The sequence below is a fragment of the Pseudophryne corroboree genome, chromosome 11 (genome assembly GCF_028390025.1).
Source record: "Pseudophryne corroboree isolate aPseCor3 chromosome 11, aPseCor3.hap2, whole genome shotgun sequence".
Lineage (NCBI taxonomy): Eukaryota > Metazoa > Chordata > Amphibia > Anura > Myobatrachidae > Pseudophryne > Pseudophryne corroboree.
In genome coordinates this window covers 341,301,109-341,324,728 of record NC_086454.1, presented here as the reverse complement: position 1 = coordinate 341,324,728, position 23,620 = coordinate 341,301,109, and the positions used below count along the sequence as shown (strand labels likewise).

At 49.7% G+C, this 23,620-nt stretch overlaps 1 protein-coding gene across 1 annotated transcript in view; it reads left to right on the top strand.

Annotated features, from left to right (window-relative positions):
- The window catches only part of LOC134969747 (uncharacterized), a 56,609-nt gene that overhangs the window by 15,080 nt on the left and 17,909 nt on the right, over positions 1-23,620 (top strand). The gene's annotated exons all lie outside the window — the stretch shown is intronic.

The window sequence follows — 23,620 nt, the reverse complement described above, 5'->3', positions numbered from 1 at the left end:
CTGTATTATGTAGTGGTCACTGATGCTCCCTGTATTATGTAGTGGTCACTGATGCTCTCTGTATTATATGGTGTCAGTGAAGCCCTCTGTATTATGTAGTGGTCACTGATGCTCTCTGTATTATGTAGTGATCACTGATGCTCTCTGTATTATGTAGTGATCACTGATGCTCTCTGTATTATGTAGTGGTCACTGATGCTCTCTGTATTATGTAGTGGTCACTGATGCTCCCTGTATTATGTAGTGGTCACTGATGCTCTCTGTATTATGTAGTGGTCACTGAAGCTCTCTGTATTATGTAGCGGTCACTGAAGCTCTCTGTATTATGTAGCGGTCACTGATGCTCCCTGTATTATGTAGTGGTCACTGATGCTCTCTGTATTATGTAGTGGTCACTGATGCTCTCTGTATTATGTAGTGGTCACTGATGCTCTCTGTATTATGTAGTGGTCAGTGAAGCTCTCTGTATTATGTAGTGGTCACTGATGCTCCCTGTATTATGTAGTGGTCACTGATGCTCCCTGTATTATGTAGTGGTCACTGATGCTCCCTGTATTATGTAGTGGTCACTGATGCTCTGTATTATGTAGTGGTCACTGATGCTCCCTGAATTATGTAGTGGTCACTGATGCTCTGTGTTGGGTGAGTTAGTGTAGTACAGGCAGCAATATTTACCTTTGAGTCTTAAGACGGGTGTGGTATGTTAGGTAGATTTAACTTAGGTTGACAGTGTCTAGGTCGACCACTATTGGTCGACAGTAAGTAGGTCAACATGGTTTCTAGGTTGACGTGTACTAGGTCGACATGAGAAAAGGTCGACATGAGTTTTTTTTCTTTTTTTGTGTGTCGTTTTCTCTGTACCGTGACCGGGAATCCCAATTAGTGCACCGTGTCCCCTCACATGGCTCACTTCACTCGCCATGCTTCGGGCAGGGTGTCTCGCTCCGCTAACGCTGCGCTCGGCACAGGTTACCATTCCCAATTGTAGGCCACGTGGATCGTAAAGTTAAAAAATGAAGGAAAAAAATGTGAAAAACTCATGTCGACCTTTTGTCATGTCGACCTAGAGTCCCTGTCGACCTAGAAACCATGTCCACCTACTTACTGTCTACCAATAGTGGTCGACCTACTTACTGTCTACCTAAAGAGAGGATCCACTTGAGACAGTGCTGACCGCAATGTTGCATTTAAAGAGAACGCACCTTGGAAGTTGGAACCACAGAATAAGTGCATCAGATGCTGGCATCTTCATTTAATGCTCTCATTCACAAACATTACAATGTAATTGTCTTTATGCAAGGTAACCACCAGGGCCGGTGCTAGGGTGTTCGGCGCCCTACTGCAAAATATAAATTTGCGCCCTCCCATACTTTACATGTAGGGCCGGGGGGTTACCATGGCCTCTTGGGCCCCTGAGCTGCAGGAGATCCGTGTAAGCCTATGGATGTGAACTCTCTGCCCACACTCACTCTGTGCAGCGCTAGTTACGGCCCTGCACACAGACAGTGCCGTAACTAGACATTTTACCGCTGTGTGCAAGAGAGGGAATCCCCCCCCCCCCCCCCTGTATGTTACATAGGGGCAATGCGCGCCTCAGGCGCGCACAAAAAATATAGGGGCGTGGCTTCGCGAGGAAGGGGTGTGGCCACAAAATAATACCAATTCATATTACATATTATAGTAGTCTCCATTATTCAAACTATGCCACACAGTAGCGCCACTACACCAGGTAGAGCCCCTTTTACACATTACGGCCGACAGATTCCGCTTTTTACACATTACGGCCAACAGATTCCGCTTTTTACACATTACGGCGGACAGCGCTCCCCTTTTTACACATTACGGCGGACAGTGCCTCCCTTTTTACACATTACGGCGGACAGCGCACCCCTTTTTACACATTACGATGGACAGCGTCCACTTTTTACACATTACGGCGGACAGAGTCCCCTTTTTACACATTACGGTGGACAGCGTCCACTTTTTACACATTACGGCGGACAGCGCCTCCCTTTTTACACATTACGGTGGACAGCGCTCCCCTTTTTACAAATCACGGCGGACAGCGCCCCCCTTTTTACACATTATGGCGGACAGCACCCCCCTTTTTACACATTACGGTGGACAGTGTCCACTTTTTACACATTACGGCGGACAGCGCCTCCCTTTTTACACATTACGGTGGACAGAGTCCCCTTTTTACACATTACGGTGGACAGCGTCCACTTTTTACACATTACGGCGGACAGCGCCTCCCTTTTTACACATTACGGTGGACAGCGCTCCCCTTTTTACAAATCACGGCGGACAGCGCCCCCCTTTTTACACATTACGGCGGACAGCACCCCCCTTTTTACACATTACGGTGGACAGTGTCCACTTTTTACACATTACGGCGGATAGCGCCTCCCTTTTTACACATTACGGCGGACAGAGTCCCCTTTTTACACATTACGGCGGACAGCGCTCCCCTTTTTACACATTACGGCAGACAGCGCCCCCCTTTTTACACATTACGGCGGACAGCGCCCCCCTTTTTACACATTACGGCGGACAGCGCCCCCCTTTTTACACATTACGGCAGACAGCGTTCCCTTTTAAATACAAACACACATAAACTTCACACGTCAGATGCATACGCACGCCACTCAAGCACACTTATCTTAGTAAATAAAGACACAACAACCGTAATTGGCGTGAAAGGGGTCAGCTTTTTATTTTGACTGAGAGGGAGGCCTATTAATACTAAAACTAAAATGCAGACTTCCCTCTCTAACTAAGGTGGCGGGGAGAAGAACGGTTAAGCATGATAAACAACTTAATAAGGGTGATCCAAAATTATATGACAAAATAGAGCAATAAACATGTGTGTGTGAGGGGGCCTTCTGCCCCAGATGTTCCGGGATCGGCCTCCTGCCTCCATCCCGAACAATAAAAAACATAAGTGTGAGGGGGCCTTCTGCCCCAGATGTTCCGGGATCGGCCTCCTGCCTCCATCCCAGACATCGTAAATCCAAAATCCAAGGCCAGGGGTCGACCTTCTGCCACTACCCCTGTCCACCAACAGTTGTAGGGACGGAGGTACGCTCCGCCCTTACGGGTTAAAAAATAGGGCCACCGGCCCCGATATCCACACATGTTTATGATCTATCATATGGGCCCACCAGGTACGGTGGTGCCCCTAAATTAATAATAGTACTGTAAAATAACCTAAAAGTTCACCCGAACTTACTAACAATAAACTCCTTAAGTTGAACTAAAATAACCGTTCAGAAACCGGCCACCGAAAGCCGACACAAGTAACCTCATTGGAGCAACGAAAACCAACTCCCCAGGGCGGGAGGGTGGGTCACGAAAAACTTGAAAGAGGCAGGATTGCCTAGATCTGAAGACTATATGTATGTCAGACCGGCCCCTATACAGATTCCAGCCAATCACAATCCAGGCAGTTTCCCTTACGTTCCTCCCACAAAAACTGTAACCCCTTCCGTGCCAGAGTGATGCATTAAGAGGCGTGCCGCATTCCCAGCCGGTGAGTTTATGTTGCTCGGCCACATTCATGACCTACGCAATCTTAAACTTCACACGTCAGATGCATACGCACGCCACTCAAGCACACTTATCTTAGTAAATAAAGACACAACAACCGTAATTGGCGTGAAAGGGGTCAGCTTTTTATTTTGACTGAGAGGGAGGCCTATTAATACTAAAACTAAAATGCAGACTTCCCTCTCTAACTAAGGTGGCGGGGAGAAGAACGGTTAAGCATGATAAACAACTTAATAAGGGTGATCCAAAATTATATGACAAAATAGAGCAATAAACATGTGTGTGTGAGGGGGCCTTCTGCCCCAGATGTTCCGGGATCGGCCTCCTGCCTCCATCCCGAACAATAAAAAACATAAGTGTGAGGGGGCCTTCTGCCCCAGATGTTCCGGGATCGGCCTCCTGCCTCCATCCCAGACATCGTAAATCCAAAATCCAAGGCCAGGGGTCGACCTTCTGCCACTACCCCTGTCCACCAACAGTTGTAGGGACGGAGGTACGCTCCGCCCTTACGGGTTAAAAAATAGGGCCACCGGCCCCGATATCCACACATGTTTATGATCTATCATATGGGCCCACCAGGTACGGTGGTGTCCCTAAATTAATAATAGGACTGTAAAATAACCTAAAAGTTCACCCGAACTTACTAACAATAAACTCCTTAAGTTGAACTAAAATAACCGTTCAGAAACCGGCCAACTGCCAGGTTACCAACCTGCCACCGCCACCTGAACCGAAAACTCAACTCAACTAAACAAAACAGAATACAAAGAAAAACTCACTCAACTCAAACTAAAGAAAACAGAATACGAAACTAAAAAAGACCTCAAGACCCGGCACATCAGAGAAATTGCCACCCCCGGCCGACAAGCCATATAGGCTCGGATCCAGCCGCCTGCCTGCAAAAGAAGGGTGTTAGGCCCACCACTGAGGTTAAGAAATTAAATATAAGGAGAAATTGGGTAACCTGACCTGCATCCCTAACAGGAAGGGGGGGAGGGATGGGGGGGGGAGGCGGGTCGCCCAATTTGACTTGAGGCAAAAACGCAAAACTTCGTCAGCCGGCAAAAGCCGTAATTAAAACCAACGATAAAACAAAAATTCCTCAAGGCCCCCGCAATTGCAAAGTGCAACTGCGACGAGCGGCTAATCCTCAAAAGGGCGCACTGGGAGGAAAAGGCCTGATATAGCGTCTGACTGCACCAGACCTCCACCTACCCAGTGCCCGGACATCGACTTCGGACCAACCCGCCGCAGCGGCTGCCGAAGCAGCGCCGATGCGGAAGAGTGAGTCCCATAGTCGGCCGGAGATAGACCCAGATACAAAATACAACGTCCCAAAACCAACAGGAATTGATATCTGGTCAACGGGGAGCCGTCACTATGGACGAGCCACCCGGGAGGGCGCTGGAGGCCGTACAGACGAATAAGACCGGGCCGCGGGAACTGGACAAATGCCCCAAACACGAGCCCGACCCCACTCGAACCCACAGCCCCCTGCCCACTACGTCGGTCTTGGAGCGCTGCATCCCACACCACGAACCGTCGGGCCGCCAGCATGGGCGAGGCAGAAGTCCGCGAAACGGACACCCACTCACCCACCCTGAAAGGCCATCGTAAAGGCCGCCATGAAGAGGCGAACCTCGTATCCCCGCATCGTATCCCCGTTTCGTGAGCGCGGAATCCTACACCGCAAAACATTGAGGCGTATGTTGACGACTATTATTGACGGAAAGGAAGGCCTATTAAATCCAAACTTGGATGAAAAACTCACTAACGGAGGGACGGTTAAAATATTGATCACACATAGCAGAAAGCATACAGCACATGAAAATAAAATATCTCAAAATTTGAAGTGAAATAATATCCTAAATGTTGTAGGGCCTGCTGCCCTGATGTTCTGGGATTGGCCTTCTGCCACCATCCCTGAAGGCCGGCTGCCCAGGTGTTCAGGGATCGGCCTGCTGCCACCATCCCTGACATCCCGAATCCAATGCAACTATGGGCCATCTGCCTTGTGAGGGGTCTTACTAAGGCCCTGCTCCAGAAGGTAGCGACTCCACCGCTCCCAAGCGGCCAGACAAGCCGCGAAAGTTGCAGGAGCCAAAGACCTGTGGGCTAAGTCCTCCAATCCGCAGAAGTTCCTTTGGATTAGAGCTGCAGGAGCCAACTGCCTAAACCGCTGCCCATCGGCGCGAGAAAAGTCTCATCAATGTCGTTGCACTCGGCCGGGACATGCGCATAGCAAGACTATCTGTGCGAAGACCAGCAGTACCGGCAAGGATGTGGACTCCTGCCTAATGATGGCAAAAGCCACGGCCGAACTGGTCGCACCAGAAGACCCCCTGTGTGTTACGCAGGGAATACCAGTACGGGAAAAATATACAGCGCCCAGTACGGGAAAAATATACAGCGATAGCAAGTGTGCACAGGAAGCGCTCGCTAATCGCAAGCACCAGAGGTGTCCTTGAAAAGCTCCAGGGAGGCGCCAGACACGACCGCGTCCCACCCAACACAGACGCCGCTGAAACGAACCAGAAATTCATCCCTTGTACGTAATTCGCTGAATTTCGAGGGACAATCTGAGAAAAGTGATGCGAGCGTCGAATCCCAACTGTCGCCCGCTCCAATCCTGCAAGCAAAATTAAACAGGTCCAAGGGGGATTGAGCCCGCATGAAAATAAGCTTGGCCGCAGCAAGTGCGTAAAGGATGTCATCGTGATGACGTAACACCGTGTCCACTGGGAGCCTACAGAGCCCGGCGTCCGAATAAATCTGAATTCCGAGATAATCTACGGATGCAGAGGGCCATAAAGCCGCTCAGGCGCCACCGGAAGACCGAAGTGTGCGAAGAGGGCGAGTGCCCTCCGCAAGAAGCTAGTGCAGCGATCCGAGTCCTGTGGCGCGATAAAAAGGAAATCATCCCAGCCGTGCGAAATTCGCCGTTGCTCGTCCTATGCTCCCCCCACCAAGGGAGGAAAGAACTGAATCCCTCGAAGTAAGAGAGAGAACAACCCATAGGGAGGCACCGATCTAAGTTATAGCCATAGTCAAATATAACGAACCATAAACCGAAAGGCGGAAGGGTGCAGAGGGAGAAGACAAAATGCTGACTGGATGTCCAAGTTACACATCATGACCCCCCGTACCAAAGGACCTAATGGTGGCTATGGCCGAATCAAAGGGCAGGTAAATGACCCTGCACCGATCATCGGTGTACTGATGACCCCCAGGGGACAGGAAGACGTTGTAGGAGCCTAAATGTGCCCGCGGACTTCTGGGGCACTAACCCGATGGGGAACAAGATCAAACCCGGTAAGGGAGGGGGTCCGTAAAAGGGGGGGGGGGGGGTTTATCATCCAGCCCAAAGACAGCTCACCCGGAAGGTTCAGCGGAGCATGTCCGGAAACTCCCTAGCTGAACGCAGGTTCATACCAGCCCCGGGACCCACTAGCCCAGAAATCGGTAATGGGAAACCGGAGGTGAAACCCGAGACCAAAAATTGGGCGGCCAACCGCCGCGGGTACCCTCGCAGCCAGGGTATGAGCGCCAGTAATCTGAATTGGGGTGGGGGCCAAGGCCAGCGCCTGGGGCCGCGGGATCGCGACTCTGCCAGGCCTGCGGGCCCGAATTACCCATTGTCCCAGGACTGGTGCAGTCCTTGATTCCATGGGCTCCGCCACATCCGATGCAGAAGTGACAAAACGACATCGACCGCCCAACTCACAGTGGGCATTACGGAAATAGAAACATTCACCATGCGCCGTGCGCAATGGACCCGCTCGAAGAACGGCAGAACGAGAGCCAGGCCGATTTGGCCCTCGTCTCGCCATCCCGCAGTCCTCGGTGCCTCGGAACCCTGTGTGAGCTCCGAGCCTAATTCGATATCTTTTTGTAGATCTCCCGGCCATGCTGTTTGCGCCGGAAGCCCTTACCGTAACGTCGCTAAGTCGGCCCCTTATACTCATGGTACAGTACGTGTATAAGGAATTGGTAGCGCACTAGGGTACTGTGCTTGTCCGGACGCGTCTCTAAAGAACACGCTATGAAGATTAACATGCACCTAACTCAAGTACCCAAAGCGTCTTTGCTTCCCAGTCCTTTTTTCTAGGCGAAAGCAAAGCTTTTGGAGCATCGCCAGGAAGGGCGAAGATATGGACGTATTGGCCCTACGGATCTTGCCCCAGACCTGGGGCCTCAAACCACGTTGCACCGCCGTGTTAGCGCAGTGACCGGTGTCGGACTCAACCGACACTTGCAAGGTGGAAGAGGTTGAACACCGACACACACGCCGTTTGACCCTGTGTAAACCCGATGCCTACGTCTGTGTCTACGGCGCTTGGCAGAAAACCTTACACATACTGTCACCCACGCTAGAGGAGCGGGCTGAGGACTAGATCCCAACCCGCTACGGGGGGGGTAACCGCACTACCCCAGGACCAGTCAGGGTGCGATGAAGACTCACCTGCACGAGAAGCAACTCCGTCCGTCCCTGCACCCACCGGATGACTTGCTGAGGCACCGGCCGACTCCATTCCAGTCCCGACGTCCAAGACTGGGGAAACAAAAGAGACATTGTTCCTGGGACCCCCATTGGTCCCGCAGCTACCGCGAGCGTTCCGCCAGAGGACAGGAGCTTCGGAAGTGTCTGCACAATGCTATCAGCCAAAGAAGCGATGGCCGGCCCTTGACCCCCGGGTACGGAGGATGCAAGGTGGGGCACCGCCGGACTGAATGGCGGACAAGACGGTGACGTCCACCAAAGGCAGGAGGGGGCTGGTGGCCTCTCCCACTGCGGGCGGACGCAGAGCGTTCCTGCGCGACAGCCCCTGAAAGTTCCACCGGCGGCACCGCCCCATCAGCCAACGGCACAGCGGGCGCGTCGCGCCAACCCGTCCCTGAGCAGGGGCATTACATCACCACCGGGCCCGGCAAGAGGAGGTCTCCCTGGGGGTTCCCAGGTGCGGGCCCGAGATATGGCAGTACATGCGCGCTGGACAGACGCACCGCGTCCGGCAGCCACGCGACTCCCGCCCATCCAGAGGAGAGGGGGCGTGGGTCATGGAGGCCGCCCCCACTGTGGTGGATTAGCTAAACTGCAGCGCGCGCCGGACAAACCGCGTCCGGACGCCGCACGACCCCCCATACGCCCAGTGGAGGGGAAGCGTAACTGGTATTGGACACGTGCGCGCTGCCCGGACCCACCGCGTCCGGCAGCCACGCAACCCCCCGCCCGGCCGTTGAAAGCTGGTTATTAGAAAGGGGGGGGCGCCGGGCAGCTGGGCGGGAGCGCCGATACACAGTGCAGGCTAGTGTAAAGGGAGAGATCAGCACGCCCGCCAGCCGCCCGACGTCATGGCCTCACAGTGCGGGTGCAGGGACGGCACAACCCCGTCCCCTGCAGGACACCAAAGTCACCGCCGTACACCCGGCGCTCCGTCCCCGGCCGCAGCTAGCAGCGGGAACGGAGATGGAAAGAGCTGCCGTAAGAGACCACAGGCGTGCGGCCGAGCCCGGCCGCGCACGCCACAGGTCTCCTGCACTGTACCTGAGCCGGCCGGACACAGGGCGGACGGGCAAGTGCAGCCGCGGCGCCAAGGGGATCCCACACTTTAGGTGCTGCCAGGCCGCTCCGCTCGGCCGGACCCCGGAGAAGCCCAGCCGCAGAGCAGGCAGGCAGCGCTGCCCTGGGTCTGCAGCCATAATTAACACAAATAGAACAGGGAAAGAGAAAGGAGAAGGGGGGAAAGTAGGGGAGAAGGAGGTAGAGCAGGAGGAGTAGAGTTTTAGTATAAGATACAGAGAGAGGTATAGATAAGGAGAGCAGAGGGAAAGATGAGAGGATAAAATAATTATTATGCAGCAATAAAACACTGTAATATTAGCAGTACTCAACAGTTCCACGAAAAACTTGAAAGAGGCAGGATTGCCTAGATCTGAAGACTATATGTATGTCAGACCGGCCCCTATACAGATTCAAGCCAATCACAATCCAGGCAGTTTCCCTTACGTTCCTCCCACAAAAACTGTAACCCCTTCCGTGCCAGAGTGATGCATTAAGAGGCGTGCCGCATTCCCAGCCGGTGAGTTTATGTTGCTCGGCCACATTCATGACCTACGCAATCTTACATATACACACACACACACACACACACACACACACACTTTCTCTCTCACACTCTTTACATACCCTTACCACAATCTTGCTGGCCAGATCTTCCACAGTCTGCTAGCCTGGTCCATGTAGCTCCGCCCCCTTGGTCCGTGTAGCTCCGCCTCTTGGTCCGTGTAGCTCCGCCCCCTTTCATCAGACCGAAAACACTCCTTTCCCTGTCACAGGGGACAGAGGAGAAGGAGTCATGCTGCTGCGGCTGCCTGTCAGTGTGACAGGGCAGGTGCAGCAGCAGCAGCAGGGGGGACAGGACGGCGCTTCAGCTGGGATGCAGTGCAGGCAGGCGCCTCTCCTGCCCGGCGCCTGCCTGCACTGCATCCCTTTGCTGAGCGGCTAGCGCCGGGCCTGGTAACCACTATCTACAGGGAAAGGGGGGCGCAGCCCAGACTTACCGGTGGCCTGAACACTGAGGACTGGGTTCTCTTCCTTTCTGCAACCACCTCACCTTAAGCTGCTGCTGCCACCAGACACTTACGTAGTTTGTTTGTAACAAGTAAGTGCGCATATAGCGCGCCAAGAACATAGAAATGCTGCAACGCCCAGTCCACATGGTCTGCAGTCCAGCTACACATGATCACCGCAACGCCAATACAGTAGTTCAGGAACAATGGTAAGAAGGGGTCCTTCCTACCTGCCACAAAAGGCACTCCATAGAATAGAAAGAACACTTGACTGGTATGTTCACGCTGCTTTCTATTGTGTTACCCTGTATGGCCAGCACTTACAGCTACTTCAGGAAACTGCTGTGATCTTTTTCGGGTGAATGCTGTAAATGCAGGTTACGCGCTTTGTATGGCATTAAACATACCAGGACCCTATATTCATTGCTTAAAATGGCTGACATTTTTTGAGATTAAAAGATCTATTTTTTACCACTTTTATGACAAAGTTTTATATTATTTGTTTAATGCACTATGATGTCATAGATTTGTTATTACTGTTTGCATTTAATTGTAAATTGTTATAAACATACATATGTTGTACTCATATTACTGTATCTGACATATTTAATTTTCAGTCACGTTAACAAGCGGTATTTACTGTTGTAGACTCACATTACACCAGGGGTTCTCATACTCGGTCCTCAGGACCCCACACAGTGCATATTTTGCAGGTAACCCAGCAGGTGTGCAGGTGTATTAATTACTCACAGACACATTTTAAAAGGTCCCCAGGTGGAGCTAATTATTTCACTTGCAATTCATGCTTACCGACTTTTCAGCTGCTCTCCCCGGGAGAGAGCAGCCAGGTCGGATCAGCAGGGGGTGGGGACGGGTAGTGATGAGGAGAGGGGGCGGGGCAGAGGCGGGACGGGAGTGTGGCAGATCTGGGACGGGGGCGTGGCAGAGGCAGGGTGGGGGTGTGGCTGAGGTATCACATCACTTAAGCCCCGCCCCCGACGCATAATGCCGCTATTACAGGCATTATACTGTAAGGGGCGTGGCTATTATGACACGATTCAACAAGAATTGCGTCATCGACTGCCCGGACTGCCCACTTTACTCACTAAGTGGGCGGCCGGGCAGGGGGGAGCGCAGGAAATGGGAGACTAGCCTGCTTGTCCGGGGGGTCGGGAGGGTCACCCGATTTTCGGGAGCCTCCCAGCCATTCCGGGAGACAGAGGCGGAACTACCGGCAGTGCAGGCAGTGCACTGCACTGGGGTCCGCCTCTGTCCAGGGGCCCAAGCATGTAATGAGTCAAACTGACTCATTACATGCCGCTGTGCGCTGCGGGCAACCGCTGCCCGCAGCGCACAGCCGCCCGCAGATGAGAGGAGAGGAGAAGCGGCACGGACGTCGGACGGGGAAGGAGGAGGAGGGAGGCGGAGAAGGGAGCCGCAGCAGCGCTTTGTTACTGGTGGAGGCGCTGCTGCTGCTGCCCCTCTGCTTCCCTATAGGCTGTCTTCCGAGAACAGCCTATAGGGAAGCAGAGGGGCAGCAGCAGCAGCGCCTCCACCAGTAACAAAGCGCTGCTGCGGCTCTCTCCTCCACCTCCGTCCACCACCTCCTCTGCTGCCCGGGAATCGTCTGACGCTGCACCGAGGAGCCTGAGGCGGAGAGGGTAAGTATAATTCTTCTTTCTTTCTTTCTTTCTTTCTTTCTTTTTTTCTTTCTTTCTTTCTTTCTTTCTTTCTTTCTTTCTTTCTTTCTTTTCTTTCTTTCTTTTTCTTTCCTTCTTTCTTGCTTGTGCCTGCCTGCCGCAATGTGTAAAAAGGGGGGACTACCTGCCGCAATGTGTAAAAAGGGGGAACTGCCTGCCGCAATGTGTAAAAAGGGGGGACTGCCTGCCGCAATGTGTAAAAAGGGGGGACTGCCTGCCGCAATGTGTAAAAAGGGGGGACTGCCTGCCACTATATGTAAAAAGGGGGAATCAGCCTGCCGCAATGTGTAAAAATGTGGGACTGCCTGCCGCTATGTGTAAAAAGGGGTAATCTGCCCGACGCAATGTGTAAAAATGGGGGACTGCCTGCCGCTATGTGTAAAAAGGGGAATCTGCCTGCCGTAATGTGTAAAAAAGGGGGACTGCCTGACGCTATGTGTAAAAATGGGGAATCTGCCTGCTGCTATGTGTAAAAAGGAGGAATCTGCCTGCCGTAATGTGTAAATATGGGGACGCTGTCTGCCGTAATGTGTAACAAGGGCACGCTGTCTGCCGTAATGTGTAAAAAGGGCACGCTGTCTGCCGTAATGTGTAACAAGGGCACGCGGTCTGCCGTAATGTGTAACAAGGGCACGCTGTCTGCCGTAATGTGTAAAAAGGGCACGCTGTCTGCCGTAATGTGTAAAAAGGCCACGCTGTCTGCCGTAATGTGTAAAAAGGGCACGCTGTCTGCCGTAATGTGTAACAAGGGCACGCGGTCTGCCGTTATGTGTAAAAAGGGTAATCTGCCCGACGCTATGTGTAAAAATGGGGAATCTGCCTGCTGTAATGTGTAAAAAAGGGGGACTGCCTGACGCTATGTGTAAAAATGGGGAATCTGCCTGCTGCTATGTGTAAAAAGGAGGAATCTGCCTGCCGTAATGTGTAAAAATGGGCACGCTGTCTGCCGTAATGTGTAACAAGGGCACGCTGTCTGCCGTAATGTGTAACAATGGCACGCGGTCTGCCGTTATGTGTAAAAAGGGTACGCTGTCTGCCGTTATGTGTAAAAAGGGCACGCTGTCTGCTGTAATGTGTAAAAAGAGGAATCTGTTCGCTGTAAGGTGTAAAAGGGTCTCTACCTGGTGTAGTGGTGCTACTGTGCGGTGTAATTTGAATAATGGAGACTACTGTGTTGGTATTATTTTGTGGCCACACCGCTTCCCCACGAAGCCACGCCACTATGTATTTTTGCGCGCGCCTACGGCGCGCACTGCCCCTGGGGTGGACTTGGATGGGGGGGGGGCCAAAGCATTTTGTCGCACCTGGGCCCACCGCTTGCTTGTTCCGCCACTGCCAGGAGAGTAGGCAAGTATGTTGCAATTCTGTGAGGAGACCTGCAAAACATGTACTGTGTGGGGTCCTGAGGACCGAGTTTGAGAACCTGTGCATTACACTGTTGATTTAAGGCAATTGGAGGTGACTGTAGAAAGGTACCAGACCCTCCAACATGACCCGCTCCACTAGGTACAAAATGCTCTGTTCCTGGACTTCCCACTTCATTTATGATTGCCATCACCTGTGATGAACTAGATCAGTGGTTCTCAAACTCAGTCCTCAGGACCCCACACAGTGCATGTTTTGCAGGTAACCCAGCAGGTGCACAGGTGTATTAATTACTCACTGACACATTTTAAAAGGTCCACAGGTGGAGCTAATTATGTCTCTTGTGATTCTGTGAGGAGAACTGCAAAACATGCACTGTGTGGGGTCCTGAGGACCGAGTTTGAGAAACTGTGAACTAGATAAATGATAAGAAAGCTGTTTCTTCACAGGTGATGGCAATAATAAATTAAGAGGGAAGTCCAGAAACAGAGCATTGTGTACCTGGTGGGGCGGGTCATGTCGGAGGGTATGAGGTATTAGCCACAGTCCATAACTCAGACCACACCCCCTTTTCAGACCACACCCCCACAGCACTGGTCATGTCCCCCCACATCACTAGTCACACCCCCTGCGGCAGCACAAAACAGGCCCTTCAGAAATTTCAGCTCCAGTCCCATGTGGACCTAAATCTGGCACTGGTGACAAAGCAAAATTATATTGATGGTTTATATGATCATATATAGTTTATATATTGTATTATGCTTTTAAACGTGCATTGCAGCAATGTGTTTGTTCATCACGTTGCTATTAGCCATTAATTAATTAATTTATTAACAGTTTCTTATATAGTGTGTGTGTGTGTGTGTGTGTGTGTGTGTGTGTGTGTGTGTGTGTGTGTGTGTGTGTGTGTGTGTGTGTGTGTGTGTGTGTGTGTTTTTTATTATTTGGACAAATTGATATGTCAAGATTCAATGGTTCTGTTAATTTTTTTAAAAGGCTCCGCAGTATATCAACATCACATAGCAGAACTCATTATTAAGTGTGTATATATGCATTATTGTATTATTATGAGAAATTCTGAATTGAATAATGCTTATTTTTAATGAAATATTTTTATTCAATGTTAGAGACAAGATTTGTATTCATTCTGCTCTGTGATAACAGCTATTCAGATAAGCAATGCTATTGTCACCAAAACATAAAAAAAGTTTAGTTACAAAATAGCGACATCTAGCGGTCAGTTTGTGAAACTACAGGCATTTTTATTTCAGAAATTTGTAGCACATTGGGGGTCATTCCAAGTTGATCGCTAGCTGCCGTTGTTCGCAGCGCAGCGATCAGGCTAAAAATCAGCATTTCTGCGCATGCGTACGCACCGCAATGCACAGGCGCATTGTACGGGTACAATGAGCATCGTGGGTCAGAAAGGGTCTGATCCTGTAAATATTTTTTAGATGAAAATGGCAGGTTTGTGAGAGGTGCTGAATGTGTGGTTTGAAGGAGAGGGAGGAGTTAAGGATTACTCCAAGACAGCGCACTTGGGGGCTAGAGGAGATAGTAGTGCCATCAATAGTTAATGAGATTGTAGGAGGTGAGGTTATGCGGGAGGGAGGGAAGATGATCAGCTCCGTCTTAGACATGTTAAGTTCAAGAATGCGCTGGGACATCCAGGAAGAGGTAGCAGAGACAGTTGGAGGTACAAGTGAGGAGAGCAGGGGAGAGATCAGGAGAGGAAAGATAGATTTGAGTGTCATCAGCATAGAGATTATATTGGAAACCAAAAGAACTAATGAGCTTACCTAGTGAGGACGTATAGAGAGAGAAAAGAGGAGGACCAAGGACAGAACCTTGGGGCACACCTACAGTTAGTGGAAGTGAGGGGGAGGTGATGTCATGGGAGGAGACAGAATTAATGGTCAGAGAGGTAGGAAGACAGCCAAGAGAGGGCAGTGTAGCACAGACCAATGGAGTGAAGGATTTGCAGTAGGAGAGGATGGTCCACAGTGTCAAAAGCAGCAGAGAGATCAAGTAGAATAAGCAGAGAGTAGTGTCCCTTAGATTTAGCAGCATGGAGGTCATTGCATACTTTTGTAAGGGCAGTTTTAGTGGAGTGGAGAGGACGGAAGCCAGACTGGAATGGGTCAAGCAGTGAGTGTGAGGAAAGAGTGGAAGTAAGGCGGTTGTAGACAATACGCTCAAGGAGTTTGGAGGCAAAAGGCCGGAGAAAGATGGGTCTGTAGTTGAAGAGAGTGTTTAGATCAAGCAGAGGTGTAGCTAGACGCCATGGTGCCCAGAGCAAGGGTATGTTTTGGCGCCTCCCTCCACTGTACTGAATTGAGGGCCTAGTCAACATGTGGTGCATGTTACATTTGAAAAGAAACAATATTTCAAAATCCTAAATTGGTGACAGGGCCAGTTCTAGACCTTGTGGGGCTCAGGGCAAAAGTTTCCATTAGGTGCCCCCCATGTTTAAAATAGGGTCAGTGCGTGCTGAAGGCTTGCAACAACGATATAGGGATATAAGGGCATGGCTTAATTGGGAAGGTGCGTGGCCACAGAATAGTGCAAATTGATTTTATACCACACAGTAGTGTCTGCTAATCACATTACACTGCAGAGTAGTGCCCCTTATACACATTACGCCACACAGTAGAGCTCCTTATACACATTACCCTATGGTTGAGCCCCTTATACACGTTACACTATGGTTGAGCCCCTGATACACGTTACATTATGGTTGAGCCCCTTATACACGTTACACCATGGAAGAGCCGCTATGGAAGTAGCTGTATTTAACTACAAATACATTGAAAAAACTATATATGCTACAACTGACCTGTACTTAAACCCTCAAATTTCTCAATGAAAATAAAGCCCCAATTGTGACCCCCCCCCCCAGACCTGAAACCCCCCAAACGCTCAGCGAAAATAATGCAACAAAATTGCCCCCCGACTTGATAATCCCTCAATGCCTCAATGCAAATAATAGAACTGCCATCCCAGACCTGATAGTCCTACTGTTTCAATGAAAAATAATGTCCCAGAATTGCCTCAGTAGCAGAGAGAGCTGCACCACAGCAGCCTGAGGGGCAGAAAGAGGTGCTGCAGCAGCCTAAGGGGCAGAGAGGTGCTCCTGCAGAAGCTGGGGCAGAGAGGTGCTCCTGCAGAAGCTGGGGCAGAGAGGTGCTCCTGCAGAAGCTGGGGCAGAAAGAGGTCCTGCAGAAGCTGGGGCAGAAAGAGGTCTTGCAGCAGCTGGGGCAGAAAGAGGTCCTGCAGCAGCTGGGGCAGAAAGAGGTACTGCAGCAGCTGGGGCAGAAAGAGGTACTGCAGCAGCTAGGGCAAAGAGAGCTAATGCAGTATCTGAAGTAGAGAGATGTGAAGCAGATTCCATGACAGAGAGAGGTGCTGCAGCAGCTGGGGCAGAGAGTGGTGCTGCAGGACAGAAGTAACCCTGCTGCACATCTACAAGCAGACAGTGAGACCTATACAGAGGGCAGCAGAGCTCCGGCATGTGCCGGATGTCCGTGTCTCCTGCTGTCACCTCTGGCCTGCCTTGTTCCCTACCTCGTCTCTGAGACCCAGTCAGTGTGCGCCCCTCTGCTTCTCCTCTTCCTGCTCTGCAGATGCCAGTACAGTGGCCCAAGGAAAGGGAGGGGACTGGCGACAGTGCGTCCTCTAACTTTGATGGCACCTGGAGCTCATGCTCCACCGGAGCCACCCTCGCTACACCCCTGGGATCAAGGGTAGGTTTTTTAAGAAGAGGAGAGATGAGTGCATGCTTGAAGGCGGAGGGGACAGTGTCTGATGAGAGGGAGAGATTGAGAAGGTGGGAAAGATGGGAACAGGCAGAAGTAGAGAGGTAGCGGAGGAGGCGGGAGGGGATAGGGTCAAGTGGGGAGGTTGTGAGGGGACAGGAACGAATGAGGGCCATGACTTCCTCTCCAGATACATGGGAGAAAGATGTTGGTGAGAGGGATGGAGAGGGGTTTAAGGGATGGGAGGAGGCTGGTTACTGATGGTCTGGTGGGATGTGATGTCCTGACATATGGAGTCAATTTTGGATGTGAAGTAAGTGGCAAAGTCAAGAGCAGAGAGTGAGGAAGGGAAACGAGGTGGAGATGGGCAGAGGAGTGAGTTGAGAGTGGCAAAGAGGCACCGGGGGTTGGAAGGCTCCAGTGTCGCTCAGCAGTACGTGATCCTTTTTGCAGATATCTGGTGCATTTGGTGTGCCAGGGTTGAGGTGTTAATTTGCGAGGGTGAATAGTGGTTGGTGGAGCAACAGAATCAAGAGCAGAAGTAAGGGAAGCATTGTATGTGGAAGTGGCTTGTTCAGGCCACGAGAGAGAGAGAATAGGAGAGAGAAGTGAGTCAAACAGGGAGGAAAGAATGTGGTGTCAAAAGCCTCAATGTTACGCTTAGTGATGGTAGTCTTGGGATGTAGAGATGGGGAAGTTGAGAGAGATAGGTTAAAGGAGAGCAGGTGGTGGTCAGAGAGGGGAAATGGGGAGTTGGAAAAATCAGAGATATCACAGCGGTGAGTGAAGACCAGGTCCAGTGAGCTCCCATTCACATGGGAGGGTGAGGAGGTCCACTGGGAGAGACCAAGTGAAGAGGTGAGGTTAAGGAGTTTAGAGGCAGGGGATTGTGTGGGGATGTCAATAGGGATGTTGAAATCACCTAGGATAATGGTGGGAATGTCAGAAGAGAGGAAGTGAGGAAGCCAGGGAGCAAAGTTGTCGATGAATTTTGAAGCAAAGCCAGGGGGGCGGTAAAAGACAGCTACTCTAAGATGGACTGGCTGGAAGAGGCGTATGGCATGGACCTCAAATGTAGAGAATGTAAGGGATAGTTCTGGTGGTTGGTAGGAGTAACTAGAAGGTAAAAGGACCCCAACACCACCCCCATGGTGACACCCAGGTCGGCGGGGGGGTGTGAATGCGAGGCCCCCAGCAGAGAGAGCAGCAGGAGAAGTAGTGTCAGAGGGCGTAATCCAAGTTTCAGTAATGGCTAGTAGGTGTAGGGAGTTGGAAATAAAAATATCTTGAGTGGGGATCAGTTTGTTAAAAACAGATCTGGCATTCCACAGGGCACAGGATAGGGGGTATGAGTGTGTGGGAGAGATGTGAATGAGATTATCAGGGTTGCTGTAGCGATGAGGTGAGATTAACTTTGAGGGCAGAGATGATGAGAGAGTAGCGATGATGTGGCTGCCTGAGCAAGGAGGGGAAACTGCAGGAAGTGGGCAGGGTGATGTGGATGGGGGTGTGGGCATAGGCGTTCGCACGGGGGGTGCCTGGTGCGCACAGGCACCCCATAATGTCCGGCACTGACACCCCCCACACTCCACGCCTGCTCAGTGGTGATCGTCGTGGACCACCGCCGAGCCCAGCTTGCTGCTCATTCCTGGATGTGTGACTCCCCACTCTGCTGCACCGGCCGCCGCCAGGGGCATGCAGAGCGCTTCCACACTCATAGGCGTAATGAGAGTGGGGTGCGCAGGGGGTGGGGGAGCGCACCGCTCCATGAGCCGTGACAAAAATGCTCAGTAACTTGTGGACGCAAACTAGCCAGGGGTCAGGAGGAGGAGCAATGGAGGCTTCCTCTCCCGCCTCTCCCCGACCCTGGCTCCTCCTCTCTGCCCCTGAGTGACAGTGGTGACTGGCTGACAGGGGCGATCTGTGCCGTTGGCTGAAAGAGGCACAGGATGGAGCCTGAAAGGCCAGCCCGTCACCCTTACACCCCTGAGTGCATGTATGTCAGTATTTGAGGAGGGCAATGTGCAGAGTAGACATAGATGTCAGTATGGGGGAATGTTGTGTGTAGACATGGATGTCAGTATTGTAGGGCGGGGGGGGGGATGTGTGTAGACATGGATGTCAGTATTGTAGGGCAGGGGAAATGTGTGCAGACATAATGTCAGTATGGGGGGTGCGTGCACACACCTCTACTGTATATATATCTGGCTCATACCATGTGACATAATGTGAATTTCCCCTCATACTGTGCAATATAATGTGAATTTTGTCTCATACCATGTGGTGTAATGTGAATTTGGCTCATAACGTGTGACATAAAGTGAATTTGGCCTCATACCGTGTGGCATAATGTGAATTTTGGCTCATACCGTGTGGCATAATGTGAATTTTGGCTCGTACTGCATGGCGTAATGTGAATTTTGGCTCATACCGTGTGACATATGGGGGCATTCCGAGTTGATCGACTGCTGCCATTTTTTGCAGCGCTGCGATCAGGTGAAAAATCTGCATTTCTGCGCAATGCATATGGGCCGAATGCGCACGCGTGTCGTACGGGTACAAAGCTCATTGTGGTTGTGCACAGGTTGTAGTGAAATTTTCAGTCGCACTAACGGGTGCAAGAAGATTGACAGGAAGGGGGCGTTTCTGGGCGTCAACTGACCGTTTTCAGGGAGTGTTTGTAAAACTGCTGGCATGTCTGAAAAAACACAGGCGTGGCTGGGCGGGTGTATGACGTCAAATCCGGACATGAATAGGCTGACATGATCGCAAGCGCTGAGTAGGTCCAGAGCTACTCTGAAACTGCACAAACTGTTTTGCAGAGCTCGGCTGCACATGTGTTCACACTTCTGCTAAGCTAAAATACACTCCCCAGTGGGCGGCGGCATAGCGTTTGCATGGCTGCTAATACTAGCTCAACTCGGAATGACCCCCCATCATGTGAATTTGGCTCATACTGTGTGGCATAATGTGAATTTTGGCTCATACCATGTGACATAATGTGGATTTGGCTCATACCGTGAGGCATAATGTGAATTTGGCTCATACTATGTGACATAATGTGAATTTGGCTCATACTGTGTGGCATAATGTGAAGTTGGCTCATACTGTGTGGCATAATGTGAATTTGGCTCATACTGTGTGACATAATGTGAATGTGGCTCATACTGTGTGGCATAATGTGAATTTGGCTCATACCATATGACATAATGTGAATTTGGCTCATACTGTGTGGCATAATGTGGATTTAGCTCATACTGTGTGGCATAATGTGAATTTGGCTTATACTGTGTGGCGTAATGTGAATGTGGCTCATACTGTGAAGCATAATGTGAATTTGGCTCATACTGTGTGGCATAATATTGTGTTCAGTTTTGGGCACCATTGTTTAAAAAAGACATCAGTGAACTCGAAAGTGTTCAAAGGCGAGCTACTAAATTGATTAAAGGCCTAGAAGGACTGGACTATAAGGAAAGACTTACTAGGTTGAATATGTATACACTAGAAAAGAGGCGCCTAAGAGGAGATATTATTAATATCTTCAAATATGTAAAGGGACATCACAAAGAGTTATCAGAGGAATTATTTATTAAAAGAACACGGTTTAGGACACGTGGGCACTCACTGCGACTGGAGGAGAGAAAGTTCCGAACGCAATGGAGGAAAGGGTTCTTCACTGTTAGGGCAATCAGGATGTGGAATTCCCTGCCAGGGAAGATGGTAATGGCGGACTCTGTAATTGGACTTAAAAAAGGAATGGATACATTTCTGAATGTAAAAGCTATCCAAGCTTATAATACTTAAAATTTCAACGTGGTTAATCTGGGGGTAACAAGAGTTATAGTAGCTAACTAGTCATAAAACATTATTCAGCGGGTATGTAGATTCATCACTTAAAACAGGTTGAACACGATGGTCAATTTGCCTCTATTCAACCTCAATTACTATGTTACTATGTTACTATATAATGTGAATTTGGCTCATACTGTGTGGCATAATGTGGATTTCGGCTCATACTGTGTGGCATAATGTGAATTTGGCTCATACTGTGTGACGTAATGTGAATTTGGCTCATACTGTGTGGCATATTGTGAATTTGGCTCATACTGTGTGACATAATGTGGATTTCGGCTCATACTGTGGCATAATGTGAATTTGGCTCATACTGTGTGACGTAATGTGAATTTGGCTCATACTGAGTGGCATAATGTGAATTTGGCTCATACTGTGTGACATAATGTGGATTTCGGCTCATACTGTGTGGCATAATGTGAATTTGTCTCATACCGTGTGACATAATGTGAATTTGTCTCATACCGTGTGGCATAATGTGAATTTGGCTCATACTGTGTGACATAATGTGGATTTCGGCTCATACTGTGTGGCATAATGTGAATTTGGCTCATACTGTGTGACATAATGTGAATTTGGCTCATACTGTGAGGCATAATGTGAATTTGGCTCATACTGTGTGGCATAATATGAATTTGGCTCATACCGTGTGGCATAATGTGTATTTCGGCTCATACCATGTGGCATAATGTGAATTTGGCTCATACTGTGTGGCATAATGTGAATTTGGCTCATACTGTGTGGCATAATGTGGATTTTGGCTCATACTGTGTGGCATAATGTGAATAAGTGGCACTACTGTCAATAGATGGTGAGCATGGGGACATGTGTGACAAATGCTGGTGTCATACAGAGGAGGAGTGTGATGGCATAGAAAGAGGCAGATGTGGCTGTGACTGCACATGTGTATATTTTAAACTGTACTTGTGTTATGTTAAAACTCAAATGTTCGGCCACCTAAATCTTCCGTACTTTTCAGAATGTCCCACTCAAAATGAGGGTGTAGGTGCTTGGGGGTGAAAGGAGTGAGGTGGGGGGGTACATATGCACCTCGGCCCACCACTCTCTTGTTCCGCCGCTGGGTCAGGGATAGGATGGGGAAGTGTAAGTGGCGCTAGGGATCAGGGTTACGCTGTAGCAGACAGTCAGTAACAGACGGTGGTCACACCATTATGTTTCATTTTATTTCTCTGGGGTGTATTATATCTATTTCATTATTAGGAACAAGGGAGAAATTAGATTAAGATATGTGATTTTACTGAGAGAATGGAAAATAGTGCTAGACACGCCCCTCCTGCGCTGCACCCCCTAATAAAATTAGCTGCGCACGCCTATGCCTTCTGTCAGTATGCCGGCAGTCGGAATTCCGGCGCCGGTATGCTGGCCGCCGGTAACCCGACCGCCAGCATAACATACTACACCCAATGTAAGAAAGGCTTTGTATCTACATAACCTGATATACACATGAAAGCTGTACAGTGTATCAGCCAGTGACAAGTCCATACCTCCCAACAGGACCTTCTCCAGGTGGGACACAATGATCTACTTCTGGACTTTCCCCTTAATGGGGCCTATGTATCAAAAATGTGTTTAAATAAAGGGAAAGGGGAAAGAAAGGAAACTATGCACTGGAGTTGTTGTGTCTATCTTATAGAAAAGTGCCCCAAATCTCAATACTGTATTGTTAATCGTACAGTTTGTGGGGGTGCCACCTCAGATCATGTCAGAATACATTTAAGGTAAGGGAGGAAAAAGGAAAGGATCTGTTTCTGGTGCACAAGCTTAAATTAAAATAAAAATTTACTTTTATTTCATTTCTTAAAAATATGTAATGACATGTTCTATTTCATGTCTTCTGGAGTAACTTATGCAAAATATTCTAAAAACATATACATATATTGTGTGAACATAACAAAACTGTGAATACACAAAACAATTGACAAAAAATGTATTAAAAAACTAATGAGCTTCTCTTACGTATCTGTTCTCTAAATTAAATGTCTATGTACACTCCTTCTGTGTCTCTGTCTATTTCTTTTTAAATATTTTTGTTCATATAGCACTTTTTTTAAGTGTCTTCCTTTGAAATAAATCGTCCAACAGAAAGACTGAATGCAGCTGTAATTTATGTAGTTATGAGTTTATAATACTGTATCTCTTTGTTGTTAGTTTCTTTATAGGCCCTACACACTTGGCGATATTCTGAAAGATATGACCGATCTCGTTCATAAATGAACGAGAACTCGTTCATATCTTTCAGTGTGGAGACTCCAGCGATGAACGATGCGCGGCCCCGCGCTCGTTCATCGCTGGTCTCCCGTCGGCTGTGCATGCAGGCCAATATGGACGATCTTGTCCATATTTACCTGCACTTCAATGCAGCCGGGTGACGGGGGGAGTGAAGACACTTCACTCCCCCGTCACTGCCCCCCCCCCCCCCGCCGCCGGGTCGCTCGTCGGCCGTATCGGCCGTCGGGCACCTCGGCGGCGCATCGTAAAATGTGTAGGGCCCTTTAGTCCTTGGCTCACTGCCCAGACATTCCACTAAGAGGGAGTTTGGTTACAAAGTAATCAATCCTTTCCTACAGCTCTGTCCTTTAGAAGATTATAGTGTATAATCTTGCAGAAGGGTTGGATACAATTGTGAGTGATACAGTTATAATTTCGTAACACTCTGTCTCTTGTTATTAGTTTCTTTGGTCCTTAGATCACTGCCCACACACTCTATTTAAGGTAAAATAAGATTAAAAAATAATCTCTCATATATTGCAGCTAAAGAAATAGTCTGTGTATGTAGATCCTTATTCTCTAATTACCTTTCTATCCAAT